At 41.9% G+C, this 14,408-nt stretch overlaps 1 non-coding gene across 1 annotated transcript; it reads right to left on the bottom strand.

Annotated features, from left to right (window-relative positions):
- Positions 1-9,655: 9,655 nt before the first annotated feature.
- On the bottom strand, positions 9,656-9,727 carry TRNAC-ACA. Its single transcript has one exon. It is a non-coding gene; the product is annotated as a tRNA-Cys (tRNA).
- Between the last annotated feature and the right edge of the window lie 4,681 nt (positions 9,728-14,408).

Raw genomic sequence — 14,408 nt, 5'->3', positions numbered from 1 at the left:
TTTTCATGAGGAATATTCATTCCTCACTCTTGCTCCTCTTCTTAATTTGACCCCAATGCCAATCACTTTTGTGCAATGAAATGTCTTCTGCTCTATGCTCTACCAGTAAACATGCATGCATACTACATCGCTTCAGTTGTGTCTGACTCTTTGAGACCTTATGGACTGTAGCCTGCCAGGACCAGGCTCCTCTGTCTGTGGGATTCTCCAGACAAAAGTACTGGAGTGATTTGCCATGCCCTAAGAAGAGACATTACTTTGCCAACAAAGGTCCATCTAGTCAAGGCTATGGTTTTTCCAGTGGTCATGTATGGATGTGAGAGTTGGACTGTGAAGGAAGCTGAGTGCAAAAAAATTGATGCTTTTGAACTGTGGTGTTGGAGAAGACTCTTGAGAGTCCCTTGGACTGCAAGGAGATCCAACCAGGCCATCCTAAAGGAGATCAGTCCTGGGTGTTCATTGGAAGGACTAATGCTGAAGCTGAAACTCCAATACTTTGGCCACCTCATGCAAAGAGTTGACTCATTGGGAAAGACCCTGATGCTGGGAGGGATTGGGGTCAGGAGGAGAAGGGGACGACAGAGGATGAGATGGCTGGATGGCATCACTGACTTGATGGACATAAGTTTGAGTAAACTCCACGAGTTGGTGATGGACAGGGAGGCCTGGCGTGCTGTGATTCATGGGGTCGCAAAGAGTCGGACATGACTGAGCGACTGAACTGAACTGAGCCTTTTCCAAGGAGAAGGCAATGGCACCCCAGTCCAGTACTCTTGCCTGGAAAATCCCATGGACAGAGGAGCCTGGTGGGCTGCAGTCCATGGGGTCGCTAGGAGTCGGACATGACTGAGAGACTTCACTTTCACTTTTCACTTGCATGCATTGGAGAAGGAAATGGCAACCCACTCCAGTGTTCTTGCCTGGAGAATCCCAGGGATGGTGGAGCCTGGTGGGCTGCCGTCTATGGGGTTGCACAGAGTCGGACACTACTGAACAAAGTCAGTTATTTGGAAACCATCAGCTAAGTCCTCCCCAGTAAGCACTGAGGAGCTGAGGGGATGTGAGAAGCGGCCATCCACCACATTCCCCATCTCTTATGGTAAACAAGGAATTAGTACGTGAACAATGAAGAAAGCAGGATTGGCCCCAGATAGCTAGATGCATATGAAAGAAATTATTTCAGCAAGCCCTGTGGCTTGCATTTAGATCACTAAATCTGTTCACATGAGAGATTTAGTTTTCTCTTAATTAACAGTAATCTTTGAATATTCAGATTACCTGTCCCTTGCTGCAAGCTTGTATATAGCCTGGCTCCTCCCCTGCCTCCTGGAAGTCTGCTCTCTTGGGGTTATCTGAGATACTGTCCCCTGGCTCAAGTCCTAAAATTCCCACCAAATAAAACCTAACTCTTCACTTTTAGGTTGTGCATATTTTTTTCAGTTGACACTTTCTTCCTAAATGAAGAGTTAGAGCACCATAATAGAGGTGGGATGTTTGGACACTTCTACTATGTAAAGACCTGTTAGGTAGTTAGAATAGGAAAAAGGAGTCCAAAATGGCTGTAGCCGGAAGACAAAGAAAGGGAAAAGCCTGTGAAAACAGAACAAAAGAAAATCCACGGACCGGAGTGAGAACTTCAGGTGAAGCAAACACACCCCTTCTTGGCTAGCCCAGTTTTCACAGGGCAGGCTCAGGGGGGAGGAGATACAAAGAGAAGCCCAGACGGACTGAGGCCTCTCCTTCCGGCTGGACCTCCCTCACTCCTTGAGGGTGTACTTTCCTTTGCTTGCAGAATAAAACTACGAGCTGTAACCTAGCCGTAACACTGGTCCGCCATTTCAAATCTTTGCTGTGGTGAGACAGAACCAAGGAAATTTCACTCAGGGCTCAGTGTAAAGAAAAGAAAAGAAAATCGTTTTTGTTTTTGGTAAATTTTATGAGAGTATAGTTGATTTACAATACAGTGTTAGTTTCAGGCGTACAGCAAAGTGAGTCAGTTATACATAGACATGTATCCATTCTTTTTCAGATTGTTTTCCCATATAGATCATTACAAAGTACTAAGTAGAGTAAAAAATCTGCTTCTGCTTCCTGATATGCTTCTTTTTGTTAGATAAGGAGAGCCAAGTACTTCATCATGCTCTTCTTTCTGACTTGGCTGCTAGGAGGCTTGGAACTCTGCACTATGTACAAGTCTGATTGGTTTCTTTCACTGCAACTCTTCTGGCACATTTCCCTACATATCAGTCAGGGTCTTGGCCCTGCCGATGCTTAAACAAGGTCATAGTCAAGAGTTTGATGAAGGTCTGGGGAACATTAAGGGAAGCCAGTGAGTTATGGTGGGACATTCTATGGCTCACTGCAGCTGGAAGGAAGCCACTGCAGCCAGAGTCTGGAGGAGAAATGGGAAGCAGTTGCTGGAACATGGAAAGTGTCTGCTGCCCTAGGAAAGGGCTGCCTGATGGGAGCTGTAGCTGTTGGTGGAGGACCACAACTACTGCCAACCCAGGGTCCTGCAGGGAAGGAGCCTAGGCCAAATTTCCCAACATCTTTCTCCTCTTGACCTTGAGTCCCTTGCCAGCAATGGCCATTATCCAAAGCAGATGGAAACCAGAGGGCAAAGCAGCCCAACTGATAGACTCCATAATGGTCAGTGACCCAGGACACAGAGCAGGGTGAAGGGTGGATCAGGAAGGACAAGACAGACAACCCAGTGCCCATCTCAACTAGGTAATGAGTCTCACACTTTACATGGGTTTTACTAAAACAAAGGCTTCCCTGGTAGCTGAGCTGGTAAAGAATCTGCCTGCAATGCAGGAGACCCTGGTTTGATTTCTGGGGTCAAACTGGAGAAAGATCCCCTGGAGAAAGGAAAGGCTACCTACTCCAGTATTCTGGCCTGGAGAATTCCCTGGTCTGTATAGTACATGGGGTCACAAAGAGTTGGAAACAACTGAGCGACTTTCACTCTACAACAAGGTCATTGTCAAGAGTTTAATGAAGATCTGGTGCCTTTTATTGTTTCCTACTTCCTTTGTTACTTTTTACTTTAAAATTAGGCTGAGTTTGGAAAAAATGGGTAAAAGTTTATGAATGGCAGTAAAAGCCTAAAATAACATGATTTATTGTGGCTGAAACATGCAAAGGTTATAGAAGACCATCACCACCTTCCTACAAGACCATGTTCAGATTTTAGAAACCCTTGAGGGAAATAAGCCAACACTGTCATCTTCATGATTGAATCATCTCTCTTTGTGTCTCTCACAGTTGTCTGTTCCAGCTATATATCTCCAGGTAAACCAGAGGGCTGGTGTTTTTTTGACAGATCTGTATATTGCTCTTTAGGGATTCGGCTGGAGTAAATTCTCCTGTCATGTTATTCAAACTCAGTTACACAAGCCCAGGACTCCATAGGCCATTTCTTTTTTTCCTTTCTTTTTTTTTTAAAAAACATGCTCTTTGTTTAAGATTTTGAAAGCACAGAAAGTGTAAGAAGAAAATACAAATTTCCTGACTCTGCTCCGAGAGACAATCACTAAAAACACTTGAGCATATTTTCTTTATTTCTCTATGCTTACTTGTTTCCTTTTACCATCACCAGCATAACAGCACTTAGTATTAAAAGCTCGACACTGTTCTAAGAGCTTTACTATATAAAGTAAAAACTCCTATGATCTTCATTTTACAGATGAGGAAACTGAGGCAGACAAAGGTTATACCATTTGCTCAAAATCACATAAAAAATAAGTGGTGAGACTTGGATTTGAACCAGAACACTGTGTTCAAGTGCTCACACTTCAAGTCACAAAATAGAGTGATATGACATCAGTTAAAAACATGAGCAGCAGAAGGAAAAACAAAGGTAAGATCATAAACTGGAATCATATATTGACTAAAAATTCCAAACCATAAAAATCTTTATCCTTGCTTCTAGCATTCCACAAAGTTTGCTCTAACTTTTGTAATTTTGTAATTACAAAATTACATCTATCCTTTTGTAATTTTAGAAGGGGAGTCTTGTCAATTACAAAAGGCTCATAGGGGCTTCATTGGTGGCTCAGATGGTAAAAAATTTGCCTGGAATGCAGGAGACCTGGATTTGATCCCTGGGTTGGGAAGATCCCCTTGAGAAGGGAATGGCAATCCATTTCAGTATTTTTGCCTGGAGAATTCCTTGGACAGAAGAGCCTGGCGGGGCTACAGTCCATGGGGTCACAAAGAGTCAGATACAGCTGAGTGACTAACACTTTTACACTTTCACACTGGGGTTCATAAGATTAAAAACAGATCAAATGATCAACAGAGATATTGCTATTGTTGATATTGTGATCAGACAGAAGTCATAAATACTTGGTTATCATGTAATGTAACTAATAATGTGATTTATTCTTTTCATTCATTGTTTCATTATTATTAAGCACCTGGGCTTCCCTTGTGGCTCAGCTGGTAAAGAATCTGCCTGCAATGCGGGAGACCTGGGTTCGATCCCTGGGTTGGGAAGATCCCCTGGAGAAGGAAAAGGTTATCCACTCCAGTATTCTGGCCTGGAGAATTCTGTGGACTGTATAGTCCACGGGGTCACAAAGAGTTGGACATGGCTGTGTAACTCACACTTGAACCACCTACTCTGGATCAGGTATGGTTCCAGGTGTTAGCAATACAGTATGCAGTAAGTCTTTGTGTTAGGGATCTTACATTGTAGTGAAAGAGACAGACAATAAGCAAGCAAATAAATTAAAAATATATCATTTCAAGTAGTGGGACAGTGCCAGAGTGGAGAAGAGAAGGCCTACTCCAGGAATATTCAAACTGGGGCAAAAGATGAATTTTGTGGTCTACGGTTTGTAGCATCCCTCAATAAAGACCAAGTCGAATTCAGGAAAGGTGATTCACATAGGGTAGCAGCATAGTCTGCAGAAGTCGATTTTAGATTCTAAAGAAAAATAGGTGGACTTCGTGTCCTGTAACTAACCATCTGTGCCCTGTGTGCTCAGTCACTCAGTCGTGTCTGACTCTCTGTGACCCTGGACTGGAACCCACCAAGCTCCTCTGTCCATGGGATTTCCCAGGCCAAGAGTACCGGAGTGGGTTGCCATTTCCTCTTCCAGGGATCTTCCCAACCCAGGGATTGAACCCACATCTCTTGCATCTCCTCCATTGGCAGGCAGATTCTTTACCACCAGCGCCACCTGGGAAGCCCCAAATCATCAGTAAATATGACTGTAACATGTTTTTCATCCAAGGATTAGTAAGTATGGGAGAGTACAGTAGTGAGGTCTAACCCCATTGAGTTCCTAGAGTTAAATACGGAATGGTGGTTCTCACACTTGTGTTTATAGTAGCTTCCCTAAGGTTTATTCAAACCTAGATTATCAGCTTGCCCTAAGAAGTTTTGCTTTACGTCTGGGGTGGACTCCAATAACGTGCATTCCTAATAAGTTATGATGTGCTGCTGTTGCTTCAGTGATCACTCTTTGAGAACCAGTGGTATTGACCCATGAGTTCTAAGACTCAGTTTGGGTGGTGACCATGGTGGGGATTCCAAGAGTTGGGGTTGAAATCCTCTTGGAAAAATGAAGTGGCCTAACCTAATCTATCTTCAGATGACCATTACATTATTTATTTAGAAGTGAGCTAAAGAAGTGCTTGTTCCCAATTGGGGGAGCCAGGCTTTTTCCCTGGGGAAATTGTTATCAAAGGGCTACAAAGCGCAGACAGATGGGTACTTGAAGTCCTATTCCATTAGTCTGGCCAAAACTATTTTAGCTTGGAAAACTTTCAGGAAGATACAAGCAAAACATCTATGTCAAGCATTTATTTTTTACTGGTAAAAAATAATCACAGTCATAAAAATATATTTCATACTGATAAAAAATAACCTTTAAACACGCAGACTTTCCAGATTAATAAGTCTCTTTGAAAGCATCATTTTAATAGATATATAACATTCCATCGTGTGATCATGTGTAATTTACTGAGCCATTTCTCTTCTGCAGATTTCTACTATTTTTGCTCCTACAAATAATGGTAATGAATACCTGTGCACATAAATCTTTGCCTACATTTCTAATTACTCTAGCTTACTCAAAGTGAAATAGCTGAGTCAAAATAAGCATTTCTATATGTGCATGAAATATATTTCCATTTGTTATTTCTAACCAAGACGTATTTAAATGTGAACACTGTTGCAAAGACAGCATGATTTTGGCTTCCTTCTTTGCCATTTGAATAAGACTAAGCCTTCTTGTTCTCAAAATAATAAGCATGTGATTCATCTAGAAGGAAAAGAAATTTCATATCAAAATTTCTCGAAAGAAAATTTATGAAAGTCTCTTTGAAGAGGGAGCTAACAGAAGAAACTTTGCCACACAGTACACAGGAAAACTTCCTAAATACCCTCTTTAAATCTCTCTCTCTCTCCCCAGAGTTGCCTCATTACAGCTTCCCCCTGACAATCTCTATTCTGTCTTTCTCTCCAGCCTCAGCTGATCTCTCTCACCTTCCAGACCTAGGTCCTTGCCTCTCTCTTGTAAACAAACGTAAGCTCTTCATTTTAAAAAAATGTCCAGCTGTAGCCTTGAGTAGTGAAATTAAGGCCCAGAAATGGATTGAGCGAAGAATTTCCTTGAAGAGGCTTTAGAGGGAAGCTTGTGGACATTGCAGAAATGCATTGCAGGTTGACTTTGGCCAAAATCTGCCCCTTAACTTAGACATTTGTGTCCCACCATTGGAAGACTGAACAGCAAAATCCTTCTTCGGTGTCATTTCTGACCTTCCTGAACTTGAGTGTGCCCAATGACTGTGTGATTGGGTAAGTTCCAATCACATCTATGGTATTTAATCATTGTAACAAAATCTACAATAGGAACAAAGCATGTCAAATTTATTAATATTTGAATACTCACTTTTAAATGCAGATAAGCTTTGTTGATATAACTTGGATTAAAAATCTCTTTATGAGTGTTATATGTTGAAATTTTCTAGTAGTCTTGTATGGATGTGAGAGTTGGACTATAAAGAAAGCTGAGCGCCAAAGAATTGAACGCTGGTGTTGGATAAGACTCTTGAGAGTCCCTTGGACTGCAAGGAGATCTAACCAGTCCTTCCTAAAGGAAATCATTCCTGAATATTCATGGAAGGACTGATGTTGAAGCTGAAACTCCAATACTTTGGCCACCTGATGCGAAGGGCTGACTCATTGGAAAAGACCCTGATGCTGGGAGGGATTGGAGGCAGGAAGAGAAAGGGACGACAGAGATTAAGATGGTTGGATGGCATCACCAACTCAATGGACACGAGTTTGGGTAAACTCTGGGAGTTGGTGATGGACAGGGAGGCCTGGCGTGCTGCGGTCCATGTGGTCACAAAGAGTCAGACATGACTGAGCGACTGAACTGAACTAATGTTGAAATTCTATTATTTCTTTAAGAAGGTGCACACTTACTAATTTTAAGAGTATAATGTATTGCTAATTATTAAAGAAGTTGTTAACTTTACAGATAAAGACAAAAAGAATATTCAAACAGTTAAATAGATAAACTGATTCATTGTATAAGCATGAAAAGAATGTATTAGCTAGACAATTTTTTGGAAGAAGTTTATATCCTTTTTTAGCCAATAAATGCTTATAAAAGCTAAATAACACAAGTCTGAATAATAAAGCTCAACTTTATTAATAATCAGAATCTTTGTGGAATCACTTGGTGTACTAGCATTCCTAACAATAAGCAAAATAATCTTAAAAGAATCATTTTGTTTTGAATGATTTAACCCCTATTTGGGTTATGCTTCTTAGAAGACAAAGACCTTTTTAAAGAGTTTTAATGAATGAATTAAAAGCAGAAGGCCAGCTTTTTCATCTCAAAAATTATATAAGATGGAAAAATCTTCATAATTAGGTACAGCAGCACCCATGGTAAATTACCATTGATCCAGAGAAAAAATATACGCCATGAGGGAAGTAAGATAGTACTAGAGGAAAAGGAAGTATCTAAAAAACTCCTTCCCCCTTTCCTGCTGTCAGTTTAAAGCGAGTGACTAGTCAATGCAGCAAACATGAGGCAAGCAACCCCAGGAGCAATCCAGCAACTGACAGAGCTCAGAAGCTATTGCTCTAAATCTTAATGGTAAATTTGTACAATTTAGCTAATAAAAGGCTAAACAATAAAAGTTTGATAAAAATAATTATTGTTATTTAGATTTATTGTGGTTATCCCAGAAACAAGTTCTCTGATTAGGATATTTGGCTTTAGGTGAATTTTTTTTTTTTTATACAGGCATTTGTAATTCAGTCAAAATGTGTATTTGCATGTCTAATTTACTTTAATATTTCTAATCCTGTCAAAGCTCATTAGCAAAAACTGCTGTTGACTGCAGCAGCAGGAGATTGGGCCAAAACTGCCTTATTAAAACATTCCCATCTGGATATGTTTTTCAGCTTTCCTCAATGAGGCATTCAACTGGCAAAAGCAGAGATCTGCTACGATCAGGAAAGTTTTCTCTTCTCGAGTATTCTTTTCTTCCAAGTCTTCAAGTCCCTGACATGTTGTTTCTATAATAGTTTGGAATGATGTTTTCTTACTAGACACCAAGAGGATTCAAGTCCCTATTTTCTGCTTTAAAATGCTTACTGATGTTCACCATGCCAGGAGAACTTAGAGAATATTGTACTGAGAAGCCTCGCTTTCCAGGTGAAGAAACAGGCCCGAGGAGGTGAAAGAACCCATCTAAGGTTCAGCAGCTAACCAGGGAGGAACAGAACAGGATCCCACCTCCCTCCCAAGGGGCACGCCAGCATTCAGTCCAGAGCTGCAAGTAGTCACCTTTCAGCCTATCTGTTTTTCTCTTTCTTGGTGCCATACTCCTGACCAGACTTAAGAACCATCTTTCTTTTTCTTCTCAAATCTTGTCATAGTTCAACTTTAAGAACTGATGGGATCGAGCCTCTTTGATCTCTTTCTGTTTCCTGAGTATTTCAACCTGCCGCCTCGTGGGTTTAATGAGCATCACAGATGATCCATTGATGTTTCTGGCTCAATGAACCATTCTTTATTACACTGATTATTATGAATTGCATTTTGGCGTGTGCTCCTTCCTCTTAATTTTGAAACCCATGTGTATTGGACAGGAAATCTAGTCCATGTGTTTCTAACTTTTTTTGCACCCAGGTCATTAGAATGTGGCTGGTCAGAGCTAACTGGACTCTAAGTAGTTCTCGGGGTCTTTTCTTAATGTATTGATGTCTTAGCTTCTGCAAGATGCTACCAGCCAGACTGTAGGCTCTAGAGTTCCAATTCTAGCTCTTCAAAGTCAACTCTGACACACTCCCAGTCACCTTTCCTTAATTAACTCCATATTAGTGATATTTTCTTTGGATGAATGACTATGTAAGACTGAGACAAATTTGAGCATACTATCCTCCTTCTAGGAACATCTAGAAATAGTAAAGTAAACAATAATACTGAGCATTTATTGTGCATTTACTATGTGCCAGGCACTGTTTTAGGCATTCTGAGTGAGTGAGTGAGTGAAGTCGCTCAGTCGTGTCCGACTCTTTGCGATCCCATGGACTGTGTAGTCTACCAGGCTCCTCCATCCATGGGATTTTCCAGGCAAGAATACTGGAGTGAGTTGCCATTTCCTTCTCCAGGAGATCTTCCCAACCCAGGGATTGAACCCGGGTCTCCTGCATTGTAGGCAGATGCTTTACCGTCTGAGCCACCAGGGAAGTCTATACCTGTGTTTAATTCTCACAATAACCCAGTGACTTGGGTAAGATTATTATTTCATTTTAAAGACTAATATATAGAGATCCCAGGTCATAGCTAACAGGCACTGAAGCCACAGGTCTAGGTGTCCTTCTTGGATAATCTGATGAGATCTCTGCTCCCTCTACTCCTCCTCTCAAGTCTGACCCCTAGCCCACACCTCTTTGCTGTGTTTAGGATAAGCACATCCATTTGCCTGCTGCACATCTCTATTTGGAGATCCCAGAGGATCACAAACTCAGGGTCCATAGCTGAACTTATTCATTCTTGAGAGTCCCTTGGACAGCAAGGAGATAAACCAGTCAATCCTAAAGAGAATCAACCCAGAATATTCATTGGAAGGACTGATGCTGAAGCTGAAGCTCTGATACTTTGGCCACCTGATGCGAACAACTGACTCATTGGAAAAGACACTGATGCTGGGGAAGATTAAGGGCAGGAGGAGAAGAGGCTGGCAGAGGATGAGATGGTTGGATGGCATCACCGACTCAATGGACGTAAGTTTGAGCAAACTCCAGGAGATAGTGATGGACAGGGAAGTCTGGTGTGCAGCAGACCATGGGGTCGCAAAGAGTCAAACACGACTGAGCAACAGAACAACTCTCCTTTCTAGCTTCCACAACAGGCTCCTTCTGTTGTATTCTTATCTCATAAAAAACGCTAAGATTCCTCTCCTTTACATTTCATCTACGCAGTTTTGTCACCCACCTCTCCTTCCATTACTGTCCACTGCAACCCCTTCCATCAGACTGCAAATACCTCTTGCAGGTATGGCCAGCACTTTGCCCTGCCTCCAATCCATTCTCTACACTCTTTCCACACATGATTATCTCTTCAATAGCTCTCCATTATCCCTGGGGATAAAATCTTAACTCCTTAAGGATGTGTCTTTCTCTCTAGACTGTGAGTTCTTCGCGAGAAGGGATGTAGTCCAACTCATCATTAGCTATTCATTGACTAGTATTTGTTGAGTGCATAAAAGTGCCTACACTGGTTCTATTCAATGGTCAAAAGTCTCCTTTTTCTTCCAAAGGTTGGGGGAGGGAGCTGAGTGGGAGGGCAGTTAGGGATGATGATCTCTGCCTCTTTTGACCCAAGTCTTTCAAAGAGGAAAGAAGGAGAGCAACACTCAGCTTGCTATGTTTGATTATGTGCCCCTAGATATTTTAAAGGGATAACCTTACCCTATCCCAGCAGACACCCTATGAATAGTACTGTCTTCATTTTTGAGATGATAAAACTAAGATCCAGTAAAGAATATGCCCAAGCTCAAAAACTTAGTAAGTAACCAAGCTTAGTCATTGACCAAACCATCTTTCAAACCTTAATTTGGCTAGTTCCAAAGCTGGGCCTCCTTATATCCATCAACCGTGTAAAATTCGTTCTAAAACTAAGTCCAATAACCTTATACATGAACCATATCTGATGCGGGCATCCTGCCCACCCTCCCTCAAATGTCCTTTGCCAATACACTCACTCATTCCTCTGTTCCACCCACCACAGCCTCCCAACCACAGACCACAGGCTCCAGCAGAGCTTGGGGTTTGCCAATCTGACTTAGAGATAAGGAGTATCTTACGGAACTTTCCCGATCTAATAATATCCATTGTGTTTTCCTGGATCAGATAGGGAGTTTTAATTAAAGTTAAAATCTTATCTGCAACTGCTTAGTTAGAAGAAATATTTTCCTCTTTCACAGGTTCTGATCTTGGGGAGGCATTGGGGAAGCTAAGTAAAAATAATCAGGGTGCAAAGAGGGAAGTGTATTTCCTGGCATTGGAGTTTGAAGCTTTCAGAATTTTGGACCCAGGGGCTGAAGCAAATGAGGCAACTTGGGCATTATGAGATTGAACACAATTCTTTGAGGAATACAAGTCTGTGAGTCAGGAAAACAATAACATGGGGTCATAAGCTAGGGAATGCCAGTATAAGATGGGAGCTATTGTCTAACTCAGTTCATTTTAAAATTCGACCATCCTTAAGTGCTTATTGTATGTCCAGCACTGAATACACAAGTAAGGAAGACACAGTTCCTGATGGTGAGCTCACAGTCCCGTCAGGGAGACAGACATGAAAACAAATAAGTAACAACTGACTGTGATGACTATGCTAAATACCTGCATGGCACCGGAGAGAAAGCAGTGGATTTTTTTTAGCTGAAGCACAGCTGATTCACAGCATCGTGCTAGTTTCAGGGGAATAGCACAGAGATTCAGTTATTGTGCTGGTGCTCGGTCCCTCAGCCATGCCCGACTCTGCAACTCCATGGACTGTAGCCCGCAAGGCTGCTCTGTCCATGGGATTTTCCAGGCAAGAATACTGGAGTGGGTTGTCATTTTCTTCTCCAGGGGCTCTTCCTGACCCAGAGATCAAACCCATGTCCCATGTTTCCTGGGTCTCCCTGCATTGCAAGCAAATCCTTTACTGCTGAGCCACTGGGGAAGCCCATGTGTGTGTGTGTGTGTGTGTGTGTGTGTATATATATAAAAAACTGATATACATATAAAACTGAATCTGAATTCTTTTCAGATTCTTTTCCCTTACAGGTTATTATAAAATACTAAGTATAGTTTCCTGTTCTATACAGTATGTCCTTATTGGTAATGAATTTCTTTTGAGAATCCTGAGGAATTTAGAATTATCAGAAAGGGTGAGTTCTAAGTGGAGTTTTGAAGGACAAATAGGCAGAGAATAGTGCTTTAAGCAGGGGGGAAAGCCCATGCAAACTCACAGAAGCCAAAATGAACAAGCAAATAAGCCAAGCCCATGAGGTGTGGAGGGTCAGGCGAGGGCTGCTTAAAGACCACGTGGACGTGCACATTGGGTGTGTGCACGTCTGTGAAGAATCAGTGTCTTCTTCCTCCTTCTAATGACAGAGAGACATGTAGGGTTAATTATCAGCAATGCCCTCCCTCTTGCATTCTTGATATATTTCCTCAAGAGTGAGTCGAGTCTAACTAACGATGTCTGTATGAATATATATCGATGAAAGAATAACATGGGAGAGAAAGGGTCTTATAAATGTCACAGCACAGTTCATTTTTATATGATATATGAAATAATATAAATTCATTGCTCTCATAAATTTACAGAGAAATCCAGCTTCAGGGCCTGTTTACAAGGGCTGTTGGACTTTGTGAACAAAGCATTCTCATTTGCTCTGGGGGCTTGTTGATAACTGCGTTATGGGGTTTTTGTGGAATGGATTTGGTGGTCTAAGTCCTTGGTGGGTTGGGATATGCAAGAGAACTTCAAAGCCAGCTCGTGAGATTTGCCTGGGATGTCAGTCAGCACTGTCTCTGGCAGTCACTGAAGAAACTGGCATTGTCCTGCTGCATATATCATTTCTAACAAGCTAGTTCTCCTGCATGAGTCTTTCTACAAGCCCCAAGATAACGTAGAGATGCTGGTGGATTCTGTTCAATTTTGCCAACGTTTCCTGGCCTTCAAAGGCTGTCAAACTCAACACTGGCTGCTGCTTTTAGAAGGTGAGCTCTTCATGTGGTGATAAATTCCCTGAGCTGGAGTAGAGAAGAGTAAAATCTTTTCCCAGTCTTGCAAATATGAGCTAGAGAGCTGGACATGAAAATGTCCATATTTGCTCATATTTGCAAAACTTTCTTGGTCATTAGTGTCCTGTTAGAACATATCTGTGTTTGTGGCAGACACTGAAAATTGCTAGCTCTTCTATCCTCCTTTCTTGGAAATATCACTCTGAAGACTGTATTCCCAGTTCCCTTCAGTCCAGAGTGCCCAGTGAGATATAAGCAAAAGTTTTCAGATGGGGCTCTAAGAGTTGGCTCTGTTGATAGATCCAACATTTCCCCTTTCTCCCCATGCTTCCTATTTCCTGCTTGGAACCATAACCTGGTGGCTGGTGCTCCAGCAGCCATCTTGGATGATGAGGCAAACTCGATGATGGAAACCATTCACCAAGAATGGAAAAGAAGAAAGAGACTGCATCCCTGATGACATAGAAAATCTGACATTCCAGCACAGACTACCTACTTCCTCACCTCATCTTGTTTGAGAGAAAAGTAACCAACCCCCTATTTAAGCATCTGGCATTTGGGTTTTCTGTTATACGCAACTGAAAACAATTCCTAATATGCAACTGAAAACAATTCGTTCTCTCTTCTACCATATATCAGTTTCCCTCAATCAGCAGGCAACACAGCTGCCAGCATTTCCAGAGAAAGTAGACAATAATTATTCAGAGGAGTTCAGGAGTCAGATTGCCTCAAGCAGCATTCTGGCTCAGCCACTCAGGAGGTTGTGACCTTGAGCAAATTCCTTAAATGCCTTGTGCCTCAGTTTCCTCTTTTTATACTAGGAATAATAGCAATATTGATCTTTATAGGGTGGTTGTGATGATCAAGCCATAACAAATAACCTATGTAGAATGCTTTGAGTACATCTAGCACCTAATAAGGACCTCCCAGGTGGCTCAGTGATAAAGAACCTGCCTGTCAATGCAGGAGACTCGGGTTGGATCTCTGGGCTGGGAAGATCCCCTGGAGGAGGAAATGGCAAGGCACTCCAGTACTCTTGTCTGGGAAATCCCACGGACAGAGGAGCCTGGCAGGCTACAGTCCATGGGGTCACACGACAGCTAATAGAAAGCAGGAAAACCTAATCATC

This window comes from Cervus elaphus, chromosome 6 (genome assembly GCF_910594005.1).
Source record: "Cervus elaphus chromosome 6, mCerEla1.1, whole genome shotgun sequence".
In the NCBI taxonomy this organism is placed as follows: Eukaryota; Metazoa; Chordata; class Mammalia; order Artiodactyla; family Cervidae; genus Cervus; species Cervus elaphus.
This window is presented reverse-complemented; position numbering and strand designations above follow the sequence as displayed.